Below are 27,158 nucleotides of genomic sequence, written 5' to 3'. Positions count from 1 at the left end.
TGATTGGACATCACAACTCTCATAGCTATATTTATATATGACGGCCGCCATTTTATTGAAGTCCACATACATGCGGCCATTTTCCTGGGGTCTATTGTATGTAATGCATCACCCGGGTTCTACATAAATCGAGCTGTTTGCAGTATATATTACACCCTCTGTTGTCAATCGTTGATGAAAGGGTAGGCTACGTATCACACCACTGGGGCCATGCTTAATCACTACGTACATCATATACAGCATTACAATTCCAAAATATCCTAAAACAACCGATCAGATAATTTTAAACACTAAAAACCTAAAATACCTTTATTAATGTATATCATAAAAATTATACCTATATTCATAATCAATTTATATCCCCATTAATTAAGATGATTTTATGATTCTAATAAGCATGATAATAAAAAATTAAAACCAGATAAATTACACAATTATTAAATCATGGGACTACATAAAATCTAAATTTTTTATTGAATAATGTACAAAAATAAAATATGTAAATATATGGTGTCTCTATCTATATTTTCCTCTTCCCATATTCTACAATCTAAATATATAATTCCTTCTCGACTTCTCCTAAATATTATTATATGTCTCCTAGTGGCGGATCCTATGAGCTATCCCAACATGATTTTTAATTATTGCTGATGAAACATGTCAAATCAAACTCTTTATTCAAACCATTCGGGGCTAAGCAGCCCATTTCATAGATCCACTTAGATTCCTTTTTGCTTATTTCTCTAATAATATTGTCACCCCTCCAATGATGGGTATGCTTTCTATACCCCAAAATTCGAATGATCTGGCATCTTTATTGTGATACTGTCTGAAATGCTGTGACACATGGTGGTATTTATAGCCTCTATTAATATTGTATACATGTTCCTTTATGCGTTCCTTTAGTAATCTCTTAGTACGTCCTATGTACATTAAGTTACATGGACATTTCAAGGCATATATTACCCCTTTAGTGTCACAAGAAATAAATTGTCGGATTTTATACTTTTTCCCATTGTTTGTATTATTGAATGTAAACCTTCGTCTGTGTTACTCTGCTACAGCTGTAACATCTACCACAGACATAAAACCCTATGCCTTGAAAGAAACTAATATTGTTGTTCCTAATTGGAGGTTCTAATATACCTTTTACAACCTTATCCTTAATAGTGGAGGCTTTTTTATATATGAACCTAGGTTTTTCTGGAATAACATTTTTCAGATGTTTATCCAGTTTCAGAGTTGTCCAATGTTTATTAATTATGTTTTGAACCGCTTTATATTGTTTATTGTAATGTAACACTACAGATAATTCCTCATATTTGGTATTCTCCTTCTGTTTATTTGACAACATATCCATTCTATCCATTAATCGGCACTATTATTATATTTTATTTTGAGTCACAAAACACTATTTAATGAGTTGGTGTGAGTGCCAGCGAACCACAGGTGTATTTATTTATGCAATTAATTTGATTATCACAGGCACCATTTACCATAGTAGCTCACAAGTATATATATATTTTTTTGTACATAACCGATCTTGTTTCTAAATATCACCGAAACCGTACTCTCCGCTCCTCGTAAGACCTCCTACTCTCTAGCTCCCTTGTCTCCTCCTCCCATGCTCGTCTCCAGGACTTCTCCAGGGGTTCTCCCATCCTCTGGAACTCCCTACCCCAATCTATCAGACTATCACCTACTCTGCTGACTTTTAGGCGATCACTGAAAACCTATCTCTTCAGGGAAGCCTATCCCGCCCTCTGCTAATACTGGAATCCTCTACTCTTCCAACCACTCCATTCCCCACAGTTATTACCTATTGTACCATTAACCCCTCCCTCCTAGATTGTAAGCTCCAAGCTCCAAGGAGCAGGGCCCTCAAATCCCTCTTGTATTGAACTGTATTGTTATTGTATTGTCTCCTACTATAATTTAAAGCGCTGAGCAAACTGTTGGCGCTATATAAATCCTGTATAATAATAATAATAATAATAACATCACGGCTGTTTGCTGCATATAATATTTTAGTTTATTTTAAATCAAAGAAGAGAAGTGCTATTCTTAATAAACATGCTTCCCCAGAAATATTTACACAGGGTCAATAGTTACAATGTGTTAAGGCCCAGTATAAGGAGCCTTAATAAACATGCACCCTTATTACATCCAGAGTAATTACAGCATGGGCAAAAAATATCATTGTATTACTGCAACTATAACTTACAGGCCAGAGCTCCCTCTAGTGGTAAACAAAAATACATACGACGTCATAGTGGTTCAGCCCAAAAATAAAAACAACTGTAAGTTACCTCTCCCTGGTAATACAACAGTTTTTCTCACATTTTCCAGTTTGTACATAACCATAGTCAAACAGTAGACATGCAGATCATTTATATGACAAAACAAAGCCTCTTTTAAAGTGGAGTTCCAGCCGTTTTTGTGTTTTTTAAAAGTCAACAGCTACAAAAACTGTAGCTGCTGACTTTTAATAAACACACACTTACCTATCCAGGAGTCCAACAATGTACTGACCCGCACTGTCCCTTCTCTCCTTCTGTCCTCCATAGTGCCGGCATCTCTACTGTGGGCACCAGGCTGTGACAGCTTGCGGCTTCACAGCCTGGTGCGCATGTGCGAGTCGCGCCACGCCTTCTGATTGGTCCGGCAGTCTCCTAGGACCTGTGAAAGATCCAAGGTGACTGCGGAAGCAAGGAGGGGGCAGAACTTCTGGGTCAGTTCGCCGCGGCGAACTGAGCCAGAAGTGGGAGCAGGTACCTGTCAAAACCAGGTACCCGCTCTCCTCTCCAAAAGGTGCCAAATATGGCAGTGGAGGGGGGAGAAGGCAAATAAGCGGAGCTTCTGCTTTTGAGTGGATCTCCGCTTTAAGGTCACACTGTCAGATCCAAGGGGGTTGAGTTTATAAAATTGGAGAACTCAGAATCTGGTGCAGCTGTGCATGTAGCCAATCAGCTTCTAACTTCAGCTTGTTCAGTTAAGCTTTGGAAATAAAACCTGGAAGCTGATTGGTTTTTATGCAGAGCTTTTGCCAGATTTTGCATGCTCCAGTTTTAGTAAATAACTCCCCAGGCGGCTGATATTGTTTCATAGGTAGAGTGGCAACCTTAGTCATGTTAGTGAGTTAGGAGATACCGGGCAGATGTCTAGGGTTCATTTCCAACCTTTGTGGCTGCAATGTGTTTGGGAAGAGGCTGTAACTTAGTAGAGCACCAACAGGTACCAGGGCTAGAGCTCACGTGACACTGAAGAACATTAGAATGAAATGGGAAGAGACATGAGCTGAGATTTCCATTGAGGGGCCTGGGGAGAATTAACATAGTTACATAGTTAGTCTGGCTGAAAAAAGACAATAGTCCATCCAGTTCAACCATAAAAAAAAGTTATAATCCTACACCCACAGTTGATCCAGAGGAAGGCAAAAAAACCAGCAAAGCATGATCTAATTTTCTCCAACAGGGGAAAATATTCCTTCCTGATCCCCCAAGAGGCAATTGGATATTCCCTGGATCAACTTTACCTATAAATGTTAGTAACCAGTTATATTCTGTGTATCTAAGAAAGAATCCAGGCCTTTTTTGAAGCAATCCACTGAGCTGGCCAGAACTAACTCTTAAGGGAGTCTATTCCACATTTTCACAGCTCTTACTATGAAGAAACCATTCTGTGTTTGGAGATTAAATCTCTTTTCCTCTAGACGTAAAGAGTACCCCCTTGTCCTCTGTGATGACCTCAGGGTGAATAACTCTACACCGAGTTCACTATATGAACCACTGATGTATTTATACATGTTGATCATATCCCCCCTTAATCTCCTCTTCTCAAGAGAGAATAAATTCAGTTCCTCTAATCTTTCTTTATAGCTGATCTCCTCCATGCCTCTTATCAGTTTGGTTGCCCTTCTCTGTACTTTTTCCAGTTCCCCAATGTTCTTTTTTTTTTAATTGGTGCCCAAAACTGAACTGCATATTCCAGATGAGGTTTTACTAATGATTTGTACAGGGGTAAAATTATCTCTCTCTCTCTCTCTCTGGAGTCTATACCACTTTTATTAATACAAGAGAGGATTTTGCTCACTTTAGAAACCGCAGCTTGGCATTGCATGCCATTATGAAGCTTGTAATCTCCCAGAACTCCCAGATCCTTCTCCACCATTGATTCCCCCAGTTGTACTCCCCCCCCAGTATGTATGACGCATGCATATTCTTAGCCTCCAAGTGCATAACCTTACATTTATCAACATTAAACCTCATTTGCCACATAGTTGCCCAATTAAACAGTACATTGAGGTCGGATTGTAAGTTGGAGACATCCCGTAAGGACGTTATTCCACTGCACAGCTTGGTGTCATCTGCAAAGACTAAAATGGTATTTATAATCCCAGACCCTATATCGTTTATAAATATATTAAATAGTAAGGGTCCCAACACTGAACCTTGGGGTACACCACTAATAACCCTAGACCATTCAGATTATGAACCATTAACCACTACTCTCTGAATACGATCTTTTAGCCAGTTTTTTTTTTTACATACAGATTTTTCCAAGCCTGTAGACTTTACCTTACACGTTAGCCATGTGTGGGGAACTGTGTCAAATGCTTTTGCAAAATCCAAGTATACCACATCCACTGCCACCCCTCTCTTTTGCTCACCTCCTCATTCGAATCTGTCATTCGTTTTCAATTTTTGCAGCCTTTATTTCCTTTTTGCATATTCTGTTATATTCTTTGTAATGTTTAAGCAATGAGAGCGTTCCTCCATTTTATATTTAATAAAAGCTCTTTTCTTATTATCTATAGCTTTTTTAACTTTGGCCGTAAGCCACATAGGTTTGATTTTTAGCCTTTTAAACTTGTTGCCCAAGAGAATATATTTTGCAGTGTGTTCACATACAGTCTTTTTGAAGAACTCCAATTTCTGTGTTGTGTTCATCAATGCCAACATTCCTTCCCAGTCTAAGTCTTGAAGAGCAGCTCTCAGCTTTGGAGAATTAGCTCTCTTAAAATTGAGCGGTTTCATTTTTTCCCTATGTGCTTGCTGTTTACAGCTAACAATAAATGAAATCATGTTATGGTCACTTCTAACCAGATGTTCTTTTATATGGACATTCATAATAAGCTCTGCATGGTTTGAGATTACCAGGTCCAGCAGAGCATCATTCCTAGTTGGGGCCTCTATGAACTGTACCATAAAATTGTTCCCTTCAACTGTTCCTGCAGTACCATTACTCCAGTAAATTTCCAGGTAGTTAAAATCCCCCATTATTATCACTGTTCCAGCCCTTGCAGCCCTGTCATTCTGTGCAAGGAGCTGAGTCACCACTTCCTCATTAACACTGGGAGGCCTATAACAAACTCCAATGATTACCTTTGTAGTATGCACCCCTATGTGCAGTTCCACCCATAATGCTTCAGCCTCATCACACTCTCCATCAACTAGGTCCTCTTTCACACTTGCTCTGAGATCACTTCTCACATAGAGACAGACACCACCACCTTTCCTTTTTACCCTCTTTCTCCGAAAGAGAACATAGCCAGGAATATTAATGGTCCAGTCATTTAAAGAATGAAGCCAAGATTCAGCAATACCAATTAAATCATAGCTCATGCACCAACACTTCCAACTCACCTATTTTGCTTGGCAGATTTCTGGCATTGGTGAACAAACACTTTAACTCATTGACACCTTGTGCACACGTATTTTGCATATTTTTTATTTTCATACAAATGGTACCAATTCCAATGGTTGTCTCTAACATGGGAACCTTCTTATCATCTGCCATAGCTCTCCCCCCATCTTTCCCCATTCCACCCACCAATAAGAACTGACCCCTGTCTGATCTTTCTACCCCATTATAATCTAATTCTCTCTCCCCCCTCAATCCTAGTTTAAATACTCCTCCAGCCTTCCCATAAACCTCTCCCCCAGCACAGCAGACCCCCTTCCATTTAGGTGCAAACCATCTCTAGCATATAGGTTGCACCCCAATGAAAAGTCAGCCCAGTGCTCTAGAAACCCAAATCCTTCCCTTTTACACCAGGTCTTTAGCCATGCATTTAGTTCTCTAATCTCCCCCTGTCTTTCCTGAGTTGAGCATGGCACAGGTAATATTTCAGAGAATATCACCTTGGAGGTCCTTCCCTTCAACTTGCAGCCTAGTTCTTTAAATTTATTCTTAAGGAGCCTCCACCTTCTGTGTATTCTGTCATTGGTTCCAATACGAATCAAGACAGCTGGGTCCTGCCCAGCCCCACTAAGTAATTTATCAACCCGGTCCACCACATGCCAAACCCTGGCACCAGTGGACAGTAAACCATTCGGTTGAGGCGATCCTGGCGACAAATTATTCTATCAGTCCTTCTGATTATAGAATCCCCTAATACCACCAACTGTCTAGGCCTTCCTGCACTACCCTCACCACCCCTCCCAGATGGTCTGCCCTCCCGGCTGTTAGAGATAGCAGTGACATCCGGGGCTGCCACACCTGAGCTTGCCACCCCCACATCTTCACAAAACTTGGCAAATCTGTTTGGGTGCACAAAGCCAGGGCCAGCCTTCCTTTTCTGTGAGCCCCTACCACTCCCTCTCGATAATCTTGATTGGTCCCTCCACATCAGTCCCATTAGCTACCTGCTCAGGGAGCAGAAGACCCTTTTCAAAGTTGTCGGTTCTGCCCAGTGTTGCAACCTGCTTCTCCAGATCTCTAACGCGAGTGTCAAGGCTCCGGGGTGTGACCAGAGGTATGTGACTGACGCAGGGAAACGCAGGCTTTAGATAAGTTATAAACAATATAATTTATTAAAGACTAACAATACAAACATAAACGCAGTGCAATACTAAAACATAACACAGTGCAAACGAACCAAACCACCCACAGATAACAGTACATACAATGCAAGCGTCGTCAGGCAGGTCGGGTCAATAACAATCGGGCAGGTAGGTACAGGGGGTCAGGCAGAGAATGGTCGGGGTCATAAGCCAGGGATGAAACAGGAGAAGTCAGCAGAGGTCCGGATCAGGCAGGGTCAGCAACGAATCAGTCAGACAGGGACAGGAACAGGAACAGGGATGCAGGTAACAAGATACAGGGCCCAGGAAAACAACACACCAAGGCAGAGACTGCAGGTCTGGCCATCCCTTAAATACACCTGCATGATCAGCTTCAGGTGTTTGGCTGGCTGCAGGGTTGAGTCTCTGATTGCTGGGAGCACCCGCTGGCCAGCCCTGGTACTGCAGCCCACAAGGCAGGTGAGTCCCACCATTACTGGCAAGTCCATTCCTGACAGTACCCCCCCCTCAAGGAGCGGCCTCAGGACGCTCCAAACAGTCCTAGCTGGGCAAAATGTTCCACCGCCCGGGTCTGGTAACTGGCGGGATATCAAAGACTGGCACATCGGGCAGGACTTCGGGCAGCGGCACACCGGGCAGGACTCCGGGCAGCGGCACACCGGGCAGGACTCCGGGCAGCGGCACACCGGGCAGAGGCACATGGAGCTGGACTCCGGGCAGAGGCACATCGGGCAGGACTCCGGGCAGCGGCACATCGGGCAGGACTCCGGGCAGCGGCACATCGGGCAGGACTCCGGGCAGTGGCACATCGGGCAGGACTCCGGGCAGCGGCACATCGGGCAGGACTCCGGGCAGAGGCACATAGAGCTGGACTCCGGGCAGAGGCACATCGAGCTGGACACCGGATCACCAGGCGGAGCAGCAGGCACCGGACCACCAGGCGGAGCAGCAGGCACCGGGCCACCAGGCGGAGCAGCGGACGCCGGGCCCCCAGGCTGAGCGGCGGGCGCCGGGCTCCCCGGCGGAGCAGCAGGCACCGGGCCACCAGGCGGAGCGACAGGCATCGGGCCCCCAGGCGGGGCGGCGGGCGCAGGGCCCCCAGGCGGAGCGGGGGGCACCGGGCCCCCAGGAGGGGCAACAGGCATCAGGCCCCCAGACGGGGCGACAGGCATCGGGCCCCCAGGCGGGGCGACAGGCATCGGGCCCCCAGGCGGGGCGACGGGCACCGGGCCCCCAGGCGGAGCGGCGGGCACCGGGCCCCCAGGAGGGGCGACAGGCATCGGGCCTCCAGGTGGGGCGCCGGGCCCCCAGGCAGAGCGGCGGGCGCCGGGCCCCCAGGAGGGGCGACAGGTATCGGGCCCCCAGGCGGAGCGACAGGCATCGGGCCCCCAGGCAGGGCGACGGGCGCCGGGCCCCCAGGCGGAGCGGTGGGCACCGGGCCCCCAGGAGGGGCGACGGGCATCGGGCCCCCAGGCGGGGCGACGGGCATCGGGCCCCCAGGCGGGGAGACGGGCGCCGGGCCCCCAGGCGGAGCGCCGGGCCCTCAGGCAGGGCGGCAGGCACCGGGCCCCCAGGAGGGGCGGCAGACACTGGGCCCCCAGGCGGAGCGGCGGGCACCGGGTCATCAGGCACGACAATGGGCATCGGGTCACCAGGCATGACCGCGGGCACTGGGTCAGGCTTTGGATCGTCTGGCTGGACAGCGGGCATCGGGTCACCAGGCATCAGGTCATTTGGCTCGACAGCGGGCACCACGTCATCTGGCAAGGCAGTGGGCACCGAGTCACCAGGCACGACAGTGGGCTCTGAGTCAATTGGCACGACAGCGGGCACCGGGTCATCAGGTACCGGATCGTCTGGCTCGACAGCAGGCACCGGGTCATCTGGCGCTGGATCGTCTGGCTCGACAGCGGGCATCGGGTCACCAGGCATGACCGCGGGCACTGGGTCATCAGGCATTGGATCGTCTGGCTCGACAGCGGGCATCGGGTCACCAGGCATGACAGCGGGCACTGGGTCATCAGGCATTGGATTGTCTGGCTCGACAGCGGGCATCGGGTCACCAGGTATGACAGTGGGCTCCGAGTCACCAGGCATGACCGCGGGCACTGGGTCAGACATTGGATCGTCTGGCTCGACAGCGGGCATCGGGTCACCAGGCATCAGGTCATTTGGCTCGACAGCGGGCACCGCGTCATCTGGCAAGGCAGTGGGCACCGAGTCACCAGGCACAACAGTGGACTCTGAGTCAATTGGCACGACAGCGGGCACCGGGTCATCTGGCGCTGGATCGTCTGGCTCGACAGCGGGCATCGGGTCACCAGGCATCACAGCAGGCACTGGGTCATCAGGTACCGGATCATCTGGATCGACAGCGGGCACCGGGTCATCTGGCGCTGGATCGTCTGGCTCGACAGCGGGCATCGGGTCACCAGGCATGACAGCGGGCACTGGGTCATCAGGCATTGGATCGTCTGGCTCGACAGCGGGCATCGGGTCACCAGGTATGACCGCGGGCACTGGGTCATCAGGCATTGGATTTTCTGGCTCGACAGCGGGCATCGGGTCACCAGGTATGACAGTGGGCTCCGAGTCACCAGGCATGACCGCGGGCACTGGGTCAGACATTGGATCGTCTGGCTCGACAGCGGGCATCGGGTCACCAGGCATCAGGTCATTTGGCTCGACAGCGGGCACCGCGTCATCTGGCAAGGCAGTGGGCACCGAGTCACCAGGCACAACAGTGGGCTCTGAGTCAATTGGCACGACAGCGGGCACCGGGTCATCTGGCGCTGGATCGTCTGGCTCGACAGCGGGCATCGGGTCACCAGGTATGACCGCGGGCACTGGGTCATCAGGCATTGGATCGTCTGGCTCGACAGCGGGCATCGGGTCACCAGGCATGACAGTGGGCACCGGGTCATCAGGTACCGGATCGTCTGGCTCGACAGCGGGCACTGGGTCATCAGGCGTGATAGGATCATCAGGCTGGATCAGTTCATCAGGCTGGGTACAGACATCAGGCTGGGTACAGACATCAGGCTGGGTACAGACATCAGGCTGAAGTGCGGGTGCCGAGGCACCAGGCTGAACCACGGAAGGCAGGTTCTCAGACAGCAGGCTCACTGGTTTGGATACTGGCAGGATGGTACTGGTTGGAAAGAATTTCCGCTTTTTTCTGGTTTTAACTACTGGGGCACTGCAAGTAAACGCAGGTCTGCAAACGAATGGAGCAGCTGAGGACAGAGAAGAGCTGAAAGATGGAACAGAGGAGGGAGCAGTTGCTACAGAGGACTTCTTTACAGGGATAAAGAAAGGATAGGTGCAGCGAGTGGGAGCAGAGGACTGGTATGTGGTAGTTAGAGTATACTGGGCAGCCACTGGGGGTGCTGTCGGGGATGCAGGAAGAGTGCCTTGAGTGGAGGAATGATGTTGTAAGCTGACTGAGGCTGGGTGCAACAAGTCTGACCATGTGCAGTATGGGTTGAACAAAGCTCAGTTTACACAAAGCCTGTCTGGTCAATGACTGCACTGCGTTTATACAATCTCTTAGTATCTGTGGTGAACATGCAGAATAACGCTCCAGAAAGTAATCCACATCATCCTCTAATAACCATACCAGGGACTCTACCTGGTCTGCACTAAATGGCGGCAAAAATTCATCCCTGCATTCGGGGGTACCAGATGAAACCAACTCAGCACAAACCTGAATCAATGGCTGCACCTCAGTGAATTCTGTGCCCTGATCTACTAGAACATGAGCGATCCGTATACACTTTAGTAGTTGATCCCTGGGATACTCCTTCAGAGTCTGATAAGCATATTCTCTGTCATCAAACACTAGCAGAGATAAATACACAACCTCATCCAGATCCATCCTTCCCAGCAACAAGCCAAGATGGCTTCCCTGTGCAGCCACTTCTGGTCAGGATTGGCCTTGGTGTAATGTCAAGGCTCCAGGGTTTGACCAGAGGTATGTGACTGACGCAGGGAAACGCAGGCTTTAGATAAGTTATAAACAATATAATTTATTAAAGACTAACAATACAAACATAAACGCAGTGCAATACTAAAACATAACACAGTGCAAACGAACCAAACCAAACCACCCACAGATAACAGTACATACAATGCAAGCGTCGTCAGGCAGGTCGGGTCAATAACAATCGGGCAGGTAGGTACAGGGGGTCAGGCAGAGAATGGTCGGGGTCACAAGCCAGGGATGAAACAGGAGAAGTCAGCAGAGGTCCGGATCAGGCAGGATCAGCAACGAATCAGTCAGACAGGGACAGGGACAGGAACAGGGATGCAGGTAACAAGATACAGGGCCCAGGAAAAACACACACCAAGGCAGAGACTGCAGGTCTGGCCATCCCTTAAATACACCTGCATGATCAGCTTCAGGTGTTTGGCTGGCTGCAGGGTTGAGTCTCTGATTGCTGGGAGCACCCGCTGGCCAGCCCTGGTACTGCAGCCCACAAGGCAGGTGAGTCCCACCATTACTGGCAAGTCCATTCCTGACAGCGAGCTTCCAGAAGAGCAACCCGCTCACATCTGTCACAGCGGTATCCATCCTGGAGCTGTTGTTCCATTGTTGCATACATGTGGCACACTCTGCACTACACAAAACATTCAAAGCAGGGAAAGAAAATCCAGTACATTGCCTATAAGAAACAGCGCATAGTATACACAAAAACACTGGTTAGGCACACAGTTAACCCTTTGATCGCCCTAGATGTTTAACCCCTTCTCAGCTAGTGTCATTAACACAGTGACAGGTGTATATTTTTGTAATAGCAGAAAAGAAGGAGCTCCCAATGTCCAAAAGAATGCACTTTTGATGGTAGATTAGGACACATTTATTGAGAGTGACAACAAGTACATCAAGCGAATGCGTTTTGAGAGAAAAGACTCTCTTCTTCCGGGCTATTAAACAAACAAAAAAAAATACAGAGAAACAAATATATGAGAAAGAAAGAAAAAAAAAACAGTATGTATATAAAAAAAAACCAAATAAACAAACACACACATATATATATATATATATATATATATATAAATTAAAAGAAGTGATCTAAAAATCAAATGGTAGGTGTATTGTAACACTGAGAGACAGAATAGCAACAAAAAATTCAAAAGAAATGCATGTCTAACAAATTATGCACTGATTTGCATGTTCATGAGGGAAATAAGTATTTGATCCCCTTCACAAAACATGACTTACTACTTGGTGGCAAATCCCTTGTTGGCAATCACAAAGGTCAGACTTTTCCTGTAGTTGGCCAGCAGTTTTGCATACATCTCAGGAGGGATTGTGGCTCACTCCTCTTGGCAGATCCTCTCCAAATCATTAAAGTTTGATGGCTGACGTTTGGCAACTTGAACCTTCAGCTCCCTCCACAGATCTTCAATCGGATTAAGATCTGGAGACTGGCTAGGCCACTCCAGGACCTTAATGTGCTTCTTCTTGAGCCACTCCTTTGTTGGCTTGGCCGTGTGTTTTGGGTCATTGTCATGCTGGAACACCCATCCACGACCCATTTTCAATGCCCTAGCTGAGGGAAGAAGGTTCAAGATTTGACAGTACATTGCCCCGTCCATCGTCCCTTTGATGCGGTGCAGTTGTCCTGTCCCCTTAGCAGAAAAACAGCTCCAAAGCAAAATGTTTGACAGTTGGGATGGTGTTCTTGGGGTCATAGGCAGCATTCCTCCTCCTCCAAACACGGCGAGTTGAGTTAATGCCAAAGAGCTCGATTTTGTTCTCATCTGACCACAACACTTTCAACCAGACCTCCTCTGCATCATTCAGAGGTTCAGTGGCAACCTTCAGACAGGCCTGGACATGTGCTTTCTTGAGCAGAGGGACCTTGCGGGCACTGCAGGATTTCAATCTTTGTTGGCATAGTGTGTTGCCAGTTTTTGTCTTGGTGACTGTGGTCCCAGCTGTCTGGAGATCATTGACAAGATCTTCATGTGTAGTTCTGGGATGATTCCTCACTGTTCTCCTGATCATTGACACTCCACGAGGTGAGCTCTTGCATGGTGCACCAGACCTAGGGAGACTGTGTTTCTTCCATTTGCGAATGATTGCACCTGTTGTCACCTTCTCACCAAGCTGCTTGGCGATAGTTCGGTAGCCCAGCCCAGCCTTGTGTAGGTCTACAATCTTCTCCCTGACATCCTTGGACAGCTCTTTGGTATTTACCATGATGGAGAGTTTGGAATCTGATTGTTTGATTGCTCCTGTGGACAGGTGTATTTTATACAGGTAACAAAATGAGATTAGCAGCACTCCCTTTAAGAGACTGCTTCTTATCTCAGCTTGTCACCTGTTTGAAAGATACCTGGTAGCCAGAAATTCTGCTGAATGATATGGGATCAAATACTTAATTCCCCCATGAACATGCAAATCAGTGCATAATTTGTTAGACATGCATTACTTTAGAATTTTTTGTTGCTATTCTGTCTCTCAGTGTTACAATACACCTACCATTCGATTTTTAGACTGACCATTTCTTCGTGAATGAGCAAACATTCAAAATCAGCAGGGGATCAAATACTTATTTCCTTCACTGTATATATATATATATATATATATATATATATATATAAATCAAGAATTCCTGATCATGATCAAAATAATCAGTATAGAAATAATCAGAATAGAAATAAAATCAATAGTAATGATAATAATGGCAATAGTAATTGTAATTATTGAGCTAAGAGGAAATCTGCAGATAAAATTAAATAAAATACCACGACTAGTGACTGATCCAGTCAGTCTAGAGCAGTCTTCAGCACAAACAAGGTGTATATTTTTAGCAATGATCACTGTATTAGTGTCACTGGTTCCCACAAAGTGTCAGTGTCAGACTGTTCACCACAGTCTCGCTATATGTTGCCAATCGACACCATTACTAGGAAAAAAAAATAAATAAAAATTCCAGTATATATACCATATTTTGTAGACGCTATAACTTTTGCACAAACCAATCTATATATGCTTATTGGGATTTTATCAAAAATATGTAGCAGAATACATATTGGCCTACATTTATGAAGAAATAAGATTTGTTTTACTTTTTTTGTTGGCATTTTTTGTTTATAGGGCAAAAAATAAAAAATCCAATGGTGATCAAGTACCACCAAAAGAAATCTCTATTGTGGGAAAAAATTATAGAAATTAAATTTATGTACAGCGTTGCATGTCCACGCAATAGTCAGTTAAAGTAAAATGGCGCCGTATCGCAATAAATGGCCTGGTCATAAAAGGGGGGTAAATCTTCCAGAGGGAAGATGGCCAGGGCATTTCTAAGTAAAATGGCATGAACAATTACTCATCTCTGGTGTTGATAGCTGCCTTCCTTGCCTTCCACTCTTACCCATACCTCGTGTGGATCTAAACTAAACTCCCATGAGGTTGAGATTGAGGGAAATCTGGGTTCCATGGTCCCAGCTGAATAGCTTGGTGATTAAAGGGAGTGGGTAATATTTAGGAAAAATAATAAGATTCGGGCCTTTATAGTCAATACATGGTCTGAAGGTGCCATTTTTTTAATAAATGTGCTCCAGCAGGAGAAGACAAGGGGGAAATAAACCCTTTTTGCATGTTTTTCTTGATGTAAACCTTCATGCACTGGTTTTCAGGTTTAGAGAGAGCAGTGTGGTCCTGGGGAGTAAATCAGTTTGGCAGTCGTGAGTCCAATGCAGTGGTAGCTCAGAGGTAGATCTGATACTGACAACAGCAAGAGTATTCCTGATGGCAGTCAGGGAGAGCTTTATTGGCAAGGGAGGCTAGAACAACCTGCTTAGGTAGACAGTGATCAATGCAGTGCAATGACAGTGCAATAGTTGTCCCAAAAGACATCCTTATTTGTAGCTCAACTGATACTAGGTCTATAATGAGAGGGTAGGCTGTAGAGCAAATGAAAAAGAATGAGATATGCTTCTGATGATAGGCTCCTATGGTAAATACTAGCAAGGGAGTCTGGAAGTCAACTGCACCGTGGGTTCACAGGTGGTTGTCGATGGCAGCCAGAGAGAACTATTACCCTTGTCTACTTTGTTCACCCACCTTGGCCTTCACTTCTGCTTAGTGAAATAAATCATACCTCACTGTGCACTCATTGCCATCCTTTGCCTGTTTTTAACTCTGATCCTGCTTACAACTTGGTGCCTTCCCATTCGGCCACTACTAGAGTAGGATAGGGACTCGACTCCACCTTTAACTGGGCTTGGCACATCCTCACATCCTTGTACTACCAGTTATGCTTCTGTTCACTGGACACCAGTGCTCCTAGATTTCAGTCCACAGTGTTGGCACCCTGGCACTTGTGAATTTCCATCACCCTTGCAGACCCTGTCTCAACTTCCAGGGGTGCTTGTATGGGAACTGTGCAAGAGGCCACCCTCATCATCTCAGGGTCTGCATACAGGTACATGACAGAGTCTTGATTGATTTGAGCATCCTTGATAGGTTTACAGAGTCCCACTCTAAATTGACTACAAAGCGCTGAATCATTTCAGTGACAGTCCGGGGCTCATCTCCAGAACTCAGAACAATATTGATTGGTGGACAGCCTGCCTTCTCTTAATGCATGAAAATGTAATCCTCATCATAGAGAAGACCTAAACCAGCCTGCCTATGATAGCCAGAGCAGGGTAAGAGGAGGAAAAACTGAAGGACCAGGACAAGTCCACTTGGAGTATTGGTCTTGACATCCTATTGTTTAAAGCCTGCTGACAAAAGGCTCAGGTTCAAGGGCCACAGGTGTAGCATGAACAGGCGTTCAGTGCGGCTGAGAAGTCCTTGCTAAAAGTGTTGGATCTGGTGGGTCAGCTTACAGAGTTTGTCTGTGAAAAACTGGACCTGCAAAGGATCCATCTCCATGGTGTTTGACTTTTGATAATAAAGGTCTATCAGTTTGTGTTCTGTTGCCCCCAGGACTACTATATTAGTAGAGACTGGATGCTTCATAGCGACCCTCAGAGATAAAGTAAACAGGTGCAAGGTAATGGGTCCTAGGTTGTTAAGATCGGTAGGATCAGTCTGGGGCAAGCACAGTGGAGTTGGCACTGGCATATACCATCTTGTTTAAGTACCATCTTGAAGATGATACTTTAGCATAGTGTTATATGTACAGTATTTTGCCTCACATAATAGTATGTACCCTTCAGATATCCCAATTTTCTGCATGGAATTGCAATGTGCATAAAAGTGACTGTAGTCTCATTTTGTGCATGTGTACAAGGCTATAGCCTTAGGGACAAACACAATTACTATTCTAGTAGGATACCAGATTGTACGATTTTTGTTTAATCAGTACAGTTTTTCTCCAAAAATACAATACAAATACAATACAATATATTTCATCACTTCCAAAATTCTATTCTGTCATGCAAGAATTTTCGTAAGTTGAGTAACCTCTTCATTTTTGATATGGAGACTAGCATGTAAAAAAAGATGGACGATCATTCATCCAATATTCTTATCATCTGTGTATGAGGCTATAGAGGCTACAGTTGGTGCTGCACATTTGATCAGTTTTAACAGCAGCCACCAGCCAAAGGCTTGCCAATTCGATTAGGGTGCGGGCAGCTGTGATAGTTATCATTCATGGTATGCCTTGAATGAAATTGTTTTGGTAATGAAACTGATGGGTTTATTTCTGCTTTAAGGTAGAAAAAGAATAATATTTATACAATAGTGATGGTATAGACAGGTTGTAATATGTAACTATGCAGTATATTCTTTTTAGATCAATAAATGAAGGCTTTCCTAAAATACTGCGTTGTCATAATTCAGTATGTAAATATGCAGCATGTACTATAAATGGGTCCTATCTGATGTCATATGCTGTGCTGATACCAGACACCATCTAGCTATGACTATTATAAGTGCAGCTTTAGCAAGCTAAAGGATGAAATGGTTTCTATAGTAACTAGCATATGACGCATTGAGCTTTACACCAAAGAAATGCAGTCTCCTTTTTGTGAATGGAAAATTAGCATGCAAGGAAGTGCAGATTGCCATTTTTTGTGTGTTAAGGAACATCAAATGCTTTTGTACATAGCAAAAGAACATAGCATAGGACATGTCTAGGATGTACAGAATATATCAGTGTCATGCCTGTTAGCATTAGTACCAAGGTGACTATCTTTACCTCTCATACTATGTCTGGATTACATTAAACATGGGTCACAATTATTCCCTGCACAATATCATCTATACCATTTTTTGCCAGTATTCCACTTAAAGAAGACTGTACTAAACTACCAGTTAGATGAGATGTAGTATATATATATTAACTTCCTTCCTAGGCAGTGGATGTAATCATGATAATTTCCCTCTTCATGCCTGCTTTCTTTCATCACTCACTGCTCTATTCATCCATGCTCATCTATCCTTATCAGATTACATCTCTGCAAGTGCGTGTATTTTTTTTCATTACGGCATATTAGCGATATCCAATTTAATCTGGTGTGCTGAAACAGTGAGACAGCCATCTGGCAAAAAAGAGGTTAAATCCTCATTAAAGCCAAGCTGTTAAATGTGGCATATGGTTGTGGTTGTGACCTCCCTACTAATAAGGGAAGCATGCTTCAGCCATAGGAATCCATTTTTCTTTGTCAGTCGCTGGTTTCACGTTTTGTCTTTCATGCGTCACTTACCACAGTACACAAGCTGAGAGCACTCCCATTTCTATTCTCAAACATAATTCCCACCTCTGTTTACCCATTCAAGGTTTTGTGTTATATGTTAGACTAGTACACTATACTTAGATATAGGGCTCTTACATTTTTTTTATATCTGCCATAATAAATGCACAATGAAATTTATCACTATATAAAAGTAATTTTGGATTTAACCAGGGCCCAGATAATCACTTATTCTATTTCTATTTTTCAACATTATTTGTAGCTCCAAATCCCCTGTAATAATGGCTTTTATGATCAAGATATAATACTGAACTAGTGTACGGAATATATAGTACCCCATTCCAGTTTTGCTGTTATGTTTATCTTTGCCCCATCTATGCAAGCATTCCCCAGTGTTTAAGCATTGTTTCCAAAAAACTGATTACGTAGACATTTCCTAAGGAGCATTATTCCAGCATGAAAACTCTCTGTGTGAACGAGACACGTATAAATCCCTTTGCTGTAAAGGAAAGGGAATATGTATTTTATTGTGTGTATGCTCCTAACACTTGTTCTCAGGGCTGGAGAGACTGCAGCAGTGTGTTTGAGGACAAAGTTGAATCCTACCTTCTGCTGGTAGGTACAGTATTTGCTCATCTGTGGTGTGCATTATGATAACATTAGACATCAAAAAATGAAATCATACAGTTTGGGTTACTTGCTACCTCTATATCCAAGAGTCCTAGCAGACCTCCTGGATTTACTTGTCTAGGGCAAAAAAGCTTTTAGTCATGTTTGACATTTTTGGCCAGTCAATGTTTTCCTTTGGGATATGCAGGATGGAAATTTTCTTATGTTTCCATCCTCCTTCATAGTCAGTATAATTTTTAGTGGTTCAAGTATGTATTTTAATGGAAAGATCTCTCACAAGAAAGGTTTTTCAGTGATTGACTCTTTGTATGCTTCTATTTACCATCTGATTTATATAGGTAATTTTAAAGTATATTCGGACCCAGACTATGGACAATAAATAATTTACATATTCCTAACAAATGTGCATTAAAACAATTCATCACTACAAAAAAGCAGTATTTTGATTTGTTGTGGGAATGGAAGCCAGTGGAGGTATTTGCAGAAATGGGTAGCAGACACAAAATGGTTGGCAAGGTGGATGAGTATGGTGGCAGCATTCATGATGGGTTGAAGGGGGGATAGCCTGTGTAAGGTAGGCCAACAAGGAAGGAGTTGCAATAGTCAAGGCGGGAGATAACCAGGGAATAAATTAGTAGCTTTGTGGTGTCGTTTGTAAAGAAGGCATGTATTTTGGAGATGTTAGGGCAGTTGAGGTGGCAAGATTTGGACACTGATTGGATATGGGGCCGAAAAGGAGAGTTCAGAGTCCAGGATTACGCCTAGCATCATGGCATGCTGGTAGGGTCTGACAGTAGTGTCATTTTTTTTTTATGGTGAGGTTAGGGGAGGAGACCTGGTGTAAAGGAAATATTATGAGCTCAGTTTTGGATAGATTCAGTTTGAGGAAGTGTTGTGACATCCATACTGATATGTTCTTTAGTAAATTAGTGATGTGTGAGGAGACTAATGGGGGGTGCTGAGAGGTAGAATGTGTGATCAGCATAGAAATGGCATTGGAAGCCATGGGAATTTATCAGCTGACCCAGGGAGGAAGTATAGATAGAGAATTGAAGAGGTCCAAGGACTGAACCTTGTAGGGCCACAACAGAAAGAGGAACCAGAGAGGAGAAGGTAGATTTATGAGTGACACTGGAAGTGCGGTGAGATTAGTAAGAGGAGCAACAAAGTGCAAAGTCCTGGAAGCCAAAATAATGACGTTTTTTGAGGCGGAGAGGGTGGTCAACTGTATCAAAGGCAGCAGGGAGGTTCAATAGTAAGAGTACAGAACAGTGACCATTAGATTTAGCAGTTAGTAAGTCTTTAGGGAGGTTTAGGAACAGTTTCTGTAAATGAAATCCAGACTGAAAGAGGTCAAGAAGGTTATTATCAGTGAGGTGGCAGCTTAGGCAACTGTAGACTAAGCGTTATAGGAGTTTGGAGTTAAATGGGAGCAAGGAAATAGATCTTAGGTTGTTAAGATTGGTGGGGTCTTGAGTTGGCTTTTTAGGTATTGGGGTGACCAGTGCATGTTTTAGAGGGATGGGGAAGACAACAGTATAGAGGGAGAGACTGAAGATGTGAGTTAGAAGGTGTAGGATAGAGCAAGAGGGTGACCATAGTAGTTGTAAGGGGAACGAGGTCTAAGGGGCAGGTGATTAGATGGGCATTAGAAAAAAGTTTAGCGACCTTCTCTGTGGTAGGGTTAAAAGATGGAATTATTCAGTGTGCAAGTAGACATTGAATGTTAGGTGGGGGAGATATTTGTACACTGGGGATCTCGGTGAGTAAGTTAGTGGGTTAAGGCAGTGGAGGACAAAGTAGTGCATTGCAGGTAGAAAGAATTGACAGGGACTGCGTGAGGTGGTGTTAATGAGAGTAATAAAATAGGTATGTCATGCTTTATATGTGAACAAAAACTGTGTTTGGCCCATCCCCCTGACTATGTCATCGGTGACGAAACGCGTTGCATGGGGCTTATGGGAGTAATGTCATTATGTACTGTGAGACGATTGGATGAATCTAAAGCAGCCCACGGGAATGCTGTATATGCATAAATGTTATGTGCTGTTTGGCCAGCATTGGCTGCTATGTAATGTGAGAGTATTACTTTTATTTTCGTCATTAAAGCAGTTTTTTACAGTTTTACACTATGGGCTGGTACCATGTTTTTTACTTTTAAGATCTATTGAGGGGTACTGTGGATTCTTAATTTGCAAAATTGACAGTCCAGTGGCAAGACTGTGGCTGGAACCACCCCAAAAGCGATATCAGACCATTTGTTCCATAAGCAAGGGTCTGTGGTATCTAGTAAGCTGCTGACTTCTTCTGCACTTCTCACTGACACCGAGTGTTTTTTGTGAAGATTCCTCAGCACTGCACTTCTTTTGGAGGACTTATTGGCCTTTTATTGATTATTACATGTTTGTTTTGGGAAAGTATACAGTGGGGAAATAATAATTTGATCCCCTGCAGATTATGTAAGTTTGCCCACTTACAAAGAAATGAAGGGTCTATAATTTTTATCATAGATGTATATTAAATGATAGAGACAGAATATCAACCAAAAATTCACAAAAAAACACAATACAAATGTTATAAATTGAGTTGCAGTTCAGTGAGTAAAATAAGTATTGGATCCCCTACCAACCAACAATAATTCTGGCTCCCACAGACTGGCTATGTGCTCATGTGGTACACAGATTAGTTCTGTCAATTTAAGAAGGTACTCCTAAGGACAACTCATTATGTGTATAAAAGACACCTGTCCACAGAATCTCTTTCTTCCATTCAAATGACCAAAGAGCTGTCAAAAGAAGTCATGGACAAGATTATAGACCTGTACAAGGCTGGAATGGGCTACAAGACCACCAGCAAGAAGCTTGGTGAGAAGGAAACAATTGTTGAAGTGATTATTTGAAAATTGAAGAAATACAAAATAACCATCAATCGCCCTCGGTCTGGAGGTCCATGCAAGATTTCACCTCATGGGGTAAGGATGATCATGAGAAAAATGAGGGATCAGCCCAGAACTACATGGGAGGAGCTTGTGGATGATCTCAAGTCAGCTGGGACCACAGTCACCAAACAAACCATTGGTAACACAATATGCCGCCATGGATTGAAATCCTGCAGCACCCACAAGGTCCCCCTCCTCAAGAAGACACATATACAAGCCGTCTGAAGTTTGCCAATGAACATCTAAATGATTCAGAGAAGGATTGGGAGAAAATACTGTGGTCCGATGAGACCAAAATTGAGCTCTTTGGCATTAACTCGATTTGCCGTATTTGGAGGAAGAAAATGTTGACTATGACCCTAAGAACACCATCCCTTCATCAGTCAAGCATGGAGGTGGAAACATTATGCCTTTAGGCTGTTTCTCTGCTAAAGGTACAGGATGACTTTGCCGCATTGAGGGGCTAATGGACAGGGGCCATGTATTGTAAAATCTTGGATGAGAACATTCTTCCCTCAGCCAAAACACTGAAGATCAATCGTGGAGACATCTTGCAGTATGACAATGACCCAAAACATACCGCCAAGGCAAGGAGTGGCTCGAGAAGAAGCACATTAAGGTCATGGAGTGGCCTAGCCAGTCTCCAGGCCTTAATCCTATAGAAGATTTATGAGGGAGCTGAAACTTTGAGTTGCCAAGTGACAGCCAAGAAGGTTTAAGGATTTAGAGAAGATCTGTGAAGAATAGTGGACCACAATCCCTCCTGAGATGTGTGCAAACCTTGTAACCAACTACAAGAAATGTGTTACCTCTGTGCTTGTCAACAAGGGTTTCTCCACCAAATACTAAGTCATGTTTTGCTTGAGGATCAAATACTTATTTTACACACTGAACTGCAACTCAATTTATAACATTTGTATCATGTGTTTTTTCTGGATTTCTGGGTGATAATTCTGTCTCTATCCTTTAAAATACACCTATGATAAAAATGATATACCCTTTGTTTCTTTGTAAGTTGGCAAACTTACAAAATTTGCAGGGGATAAAATAATTATTTTCCCCACTGTATATGTTTTGTTAGCACTATAGGATATTACATATTGTTTTATCAGATATCATAATCTTTTTACGTATACAATTTTTTGTGTTATTTTGGTTTGGGATTTAGTGTTACACTATTATTCATTAAAAACTTTAATCCAACATAACATCGATTAATATAGAAAAATCTAACATAAATCTAAAGAAGTTATTATATAAAATCCAGTACAAATGTTATATAAGGTCCAATGAAAGTCCCATGTGATGGATCAATGCTAATGTGACTCCACTCTATTGAACACAATGTGCTTAGTAATTCACAACGTATTCAGTGAGGTGACTTCCCAGTGACTCACACCACTCATACACTCATCAGTGCTCCATGACCCATTTATTTCAAAAAGGGTCTGTAATCGCTTGCATCCACTATGCTTCTCTATGCCACTGATGTAATGGATCATGCATCAAATTTCCTCAGCTTCCATCATGGAAATCTTCTAGTGTAGCAGCGGCTCTAGACGTCACATCCAGTCCTTCCGGTAATGTAACTTCCTGGGGCATGCCGGGTTGGATGAGTGGAGCGGGGACATTCTATGATATTTGTATGAGCTGGATATACTTAGTGCTGGTATCAAGGGCACTATTAAATGTGAGTTTATTTTATGGTGGTTTTAAGGGGTCTTTTTATCCTAATAAATTTGTTTGCGCAATGATGGTTGTTTTTGATCTTGCCAAAATTTCCATCACATGGGACTTTTACTGGACTTTATATAACATTTCCACTGAACTTTATATAATAAATTCATTAGATTTATGTTGGATTTTTATATACTAATTGACGTTATGTTAAATTAAAGTTTTTGTTCACATTTGCACTTTATGGTAGGGTATAAAGCATGGTTCATCTATTGCACATATTTGAGTGTTTAAAGTGAAACATTAATTTTGAACTGCAGCTGAGACTTGTCAGATTTACACATTATTGAAAAATAATTGTATTTATTTATTTCCCATTTAGGGACTAATATTGTTTCTTTATATAGCGCTGGTGCTGTATATTAGATTTGATAAAATAGGTCTGCTAGGCAGTGCAGAAGCAGGAATTGTATTTTTGGAGGAAACATTTTTATTGGGTAAAGTTTGGCTAGAACTTACTTTTTTGCCACAGACATTTAAGAGTGTGGCTATATTTTTTAGACTTTTGATGTTGTCTGTTTGCAAAGGTTCTAGTGGCCAGGGCCTGATTGTGTGGGTGTGAGTGGGAGGGCAAGTGTGTCCATGGAGTATAAGGGTGAACTGTTGTATACAGAAGCATCTAGGTCATGGCAGGACAGGGGTAAGAATTTGTCAAGAAAGTGCTCTGTTGCAGAGTAGAGAGAGGGTTACAGCAGCAATGGTTTATACAGGTAATTGTTTGGTGAAAAAAGGTGGAAGACAGGGAGAGACTGGAGCTAAGATATTGATCAGAAAGGGGAAAAGGATTGCTGGAGATGTTGTAAGAAGTGCAGAGGCAGGGGAATGCAAGGTCAAGAGAGCTGCCATCAAAGTTTACAGAGCTGTATGTCCATTGTGTTAGGTCAAAGGAGGATTTTAGGTTGAGAAGTTTGGAAGTAGATTGAGTGTTAACATTAAAAGGAATGTTGAAGTCACCAAGAATGATTGTGGGAATTTTATACAAGAGAATGTAGGGTAGCCAGGCTGAGAAATCAGTAAGGAAGCTTGATACTAGTCACGGAGGTCAATAGATCACAGCAGCAGTTCTCAAAGAAACTGGAGAAAATAGACAAGTACTGTAAGGTTCAAATGAGGAGAGGGACAGAGATAGAGGTGAGTGAAGGGCAGGATTCCAACTCCACCTTCCTTTCTTCCTTTTGTCGACTAGGTCTGGGAAAGTGAGTCCAAAGGAGGCCATCATGGGAGAGGGCAGCAGGTGAGGAACGTATCCCAAGGTGCTTCACTTTTCATTCAGAGTGGTTGGAGGAGGGCGGACCTGGCACACATCATGAGGGGACTGAGCTCCCTGAACCTGAACAAGGAACAGGCACATTATGGTGTCAGGAACAAAGATGGCAACACCAGACAAAATGTATGGTAGCAGCACAGTGGATCACAGCAGAACAACACTGACTCATGAGTGAATATGTGAATCAAGGACAATCATGCATAACAGGTGAGAATGGAGTGGGGGGGGGGTGAATGTCCTTTTTAAGGTGCTGGTAGATATTAGCTGGCAGTGTTCTAGACAATGCTTTAGTGTCTAAGGATGATCAAGGGGAGTGGCAGTGAAACCTTTTTCTTTTTTCTTTTTTTTTGCTTTTATTTTGCTTCTTATAAGTTTGATATTGGGGGATTCTTCAGCACATCTGCCCCTCTCTTTTACCCCTAAAAACTGAACAGTTGCATTTTAGGACTTTTTGGTTGGAAAAATCCCTAAGGGCAGTTGTAACTTGCCTGCACATTCAACCACCTTTGTATTGTCTATGACCTACATAAATCTTGTTCATTGGTGTATAACTTCTAATGGCTCCAAGGTCATTCAAGCTTATGGTGTCAGCTTTCACACTCTGTTGGTTATCTACCTATTCCAATGTAATATAATTCAGCAGTAAACCCTCTTTAGCACTGTTGCGGTCAAATCAACAAGATAAAATGGTTTGTTAACATCTTTCTGACCATGCAACACATTTATGCTAAGGGAAGGAAAATGTGAGCCTTAACCACTTACCTTCCTGAGGATCTACCCCCTATTACTGACCAGGCCATTTTTTGCGTTACAGTGCTGCGTTACTTTAATTGACAATTGCACGGTCATGCAACGCTGCACCCAGATTAAATTTACATCCTTTTTTTCCTACAAATTTAGCTTTCTTTCTGTGGTATTTGATTGCCTGTGCATTTTTTTTATTGTTTGCACTATGAAAAAAAAAAGCAGACAATTTTGAGAAAAAAACAATATTTTGTACTTTTTGCTATTAAACATGTCCAGTAAAAAAAAACAAAAAAACAAATTTCATCATAAATTTAGGCCAAAATGTATTCTGCTACATGTCTTTGCTAAAGAAAATCCCAACACGTGTAAATGAATTGGTTTACGTGAAAGTTATAGCATTTACAAATGGCGGTATAGATAATGTGTATACAAAGGAGCATGGGGGAGCTCTTGTCCATAATGGGCATGGTATTGACACAGCTCCAGATGATCCACATTGGCTCACAACTGATATGATCCAGAAATATTTAGACAGAATAAAGGTGCATAAAGCACCTGGACCGGATGGCATACACCCACTGGTCCTTAAAGAATTGAGCTCTGTCATTTCAAAGCCATTGTTTCTCATTTTTAGGAATTCTTTAATGACTAGAATGGTACCACTGGATTGCCGTAAAGCCAATGTGGTGCCTATGTTTAAAAAGGGTTCAAAATCTTTACCAAGTAATTATAGACCTGTTATTTTAACTTCTATAGTTGGGAAGATACTGGAGAGTTTAATAAAAGACCACATAGATGAGTACTTGCTGGAAAAAAAATATTTTAAGCAACAGACAGCATAGATTCATGAAATACAGCAGTTGTCAAGTAAATCTGATTTCTTTTTATGAGGAGGTGAGCAAAACCTTGGACAGAGGGGTGGCAGTGGACGTGGTATACTTGGATTTTGCAAAAGCGTTTGACACAGTTCCCACACACGGCTAATGTGTAATGTAACGTCTACAGACTTGGAGAAAACGGTATGTTAATGGTTAGAAAACTGGCTAAAAGATCGTATTCAGAGAGTAGTGGTTAATGATTCATACTCTGAATGGTCTAGGGTTATTAGTGGTGTACCCCAAGGTTCAGTATTGGGACCCTTACTTTTTAATATAATTATAAACGATATAGGGTCTGAGATTAAAAACACCATTTCAGTCTTTGCAGGTGACACCAAGCTGTGCAGTGGAATAGCGTCCTTACAGGATGTCTTCAACTTACAAGCCGACTTCAATGCACTGTTTAATTGGGCAACTATGTGGCAAATGAGGTTTAATGTTGATAAATGTAAGGTTATGCACTTGGAGGCTAAGAATATGCATGCACAATACATACTCTTGGGGGGGGGGGTACAACTGAGGGAATCAATGGTGGAAAAGGATCTGGAGTTCTGGTAGATCACAAGCCTAATAATGACATGCAATGCCAAGCTGCGGTTTCTAAAGCGAGCAAAATCCTCTCTTGTATTAAAAGAGGTATAGACTCCAGAGAGAGAGATATCATATTACCCCTGTACAAATCATTAGTAACACCTCATCTGAAATATGCAATTCAGTTTTCAGCGCCAATTCACAAATAGAACATTGAGGAACTGGAGAAAGTACAGAGAAGGGCAACCAAATTGATAAGAGGCATGGAGGAGATCAGCTATGAGGAAAGATTAGAAGCACTGAATTTATTCTCTCTTGAGAAGAGGAGATTAAGGGGGGATATGATCAACATGTATAAATACATCAGTGGTTCATATAGTGAACTCGGTGTAGAGCTATTCACCCTGAGGTCATCACAGAGGACATGGGGGCACTCTTTACGTCTGGAGAAAAAGAGATTTAATCTCCAAATACAGAAAGGTTTCTTCACAGTAAGAGCTGTGAAAATGTGGATTAGACTCCCTCAAGAGTTGGTTCTGACCAGCTCAGTGGATTGCTTTAAAAAAGGTATGGATTCTTTCCTAGATACACAGAATATAACTGGATACTAACATTTATAGGTAAAGTTGATCCAGGGCAGTGATGGCGAACCTTTTTGAGCCCGAGTGCCCAAACTGCAACCCAAAACCAACTTATTTCTTTCAAAGTGCCAACACTGCAATGAAACCTGAATATCGAGCTTTTGGTTTAGAAAAAACAACTCAACTAATTAACAGTACAGGGATGACCAGAGACTGTGGACACAGTACAGGGATGACCAGAGACTGCGGACACAGTACAGGGATGACCAGAGACTGCGGACACAGTACAGGGATGACCAGAGACTGCGGACACAGTACAGGAGATGACCAGAGACTGCGGACAGTACAGGGATGACCAGAGACTGCGGACAGTACAGGGATGAC

At 43.5% G+C, this 27,158-nt stretch overlaps 1 protein-coding gene across 1 annotated transcript in view; it reads right to left on the bottom strand.

Moving 5' to 3' along the window:
• GNG7 (G protein subunit gamma 7) overlaps positions 1-27,158 on the bottom strand; it is a 174,342-nt gene that overhangs the window by 104,579 nt on the left and 42,605 nt on the right. The gene's annotated exons all lie outside the window — the stretch shown is intronic.

The sequence above is a fragment of the Staurois parvus genome, unplaced genomic scaffold (assembly GCF_062004578.1).
Source record: "Staurois parvus isolate SC_StPar_1 unplaced genomic scaffold, SC_StPar_1.0 ptg000425l, whole genome shotgun sequence".
NCBI lineage: Eukaryota > Metazoa > Chordata > Amphibia > Anura > Ranidae > Staurois > Staurois parvus.
This window is presented reverse-complemented; position numbering and strand designations above follow the sequence as displayed.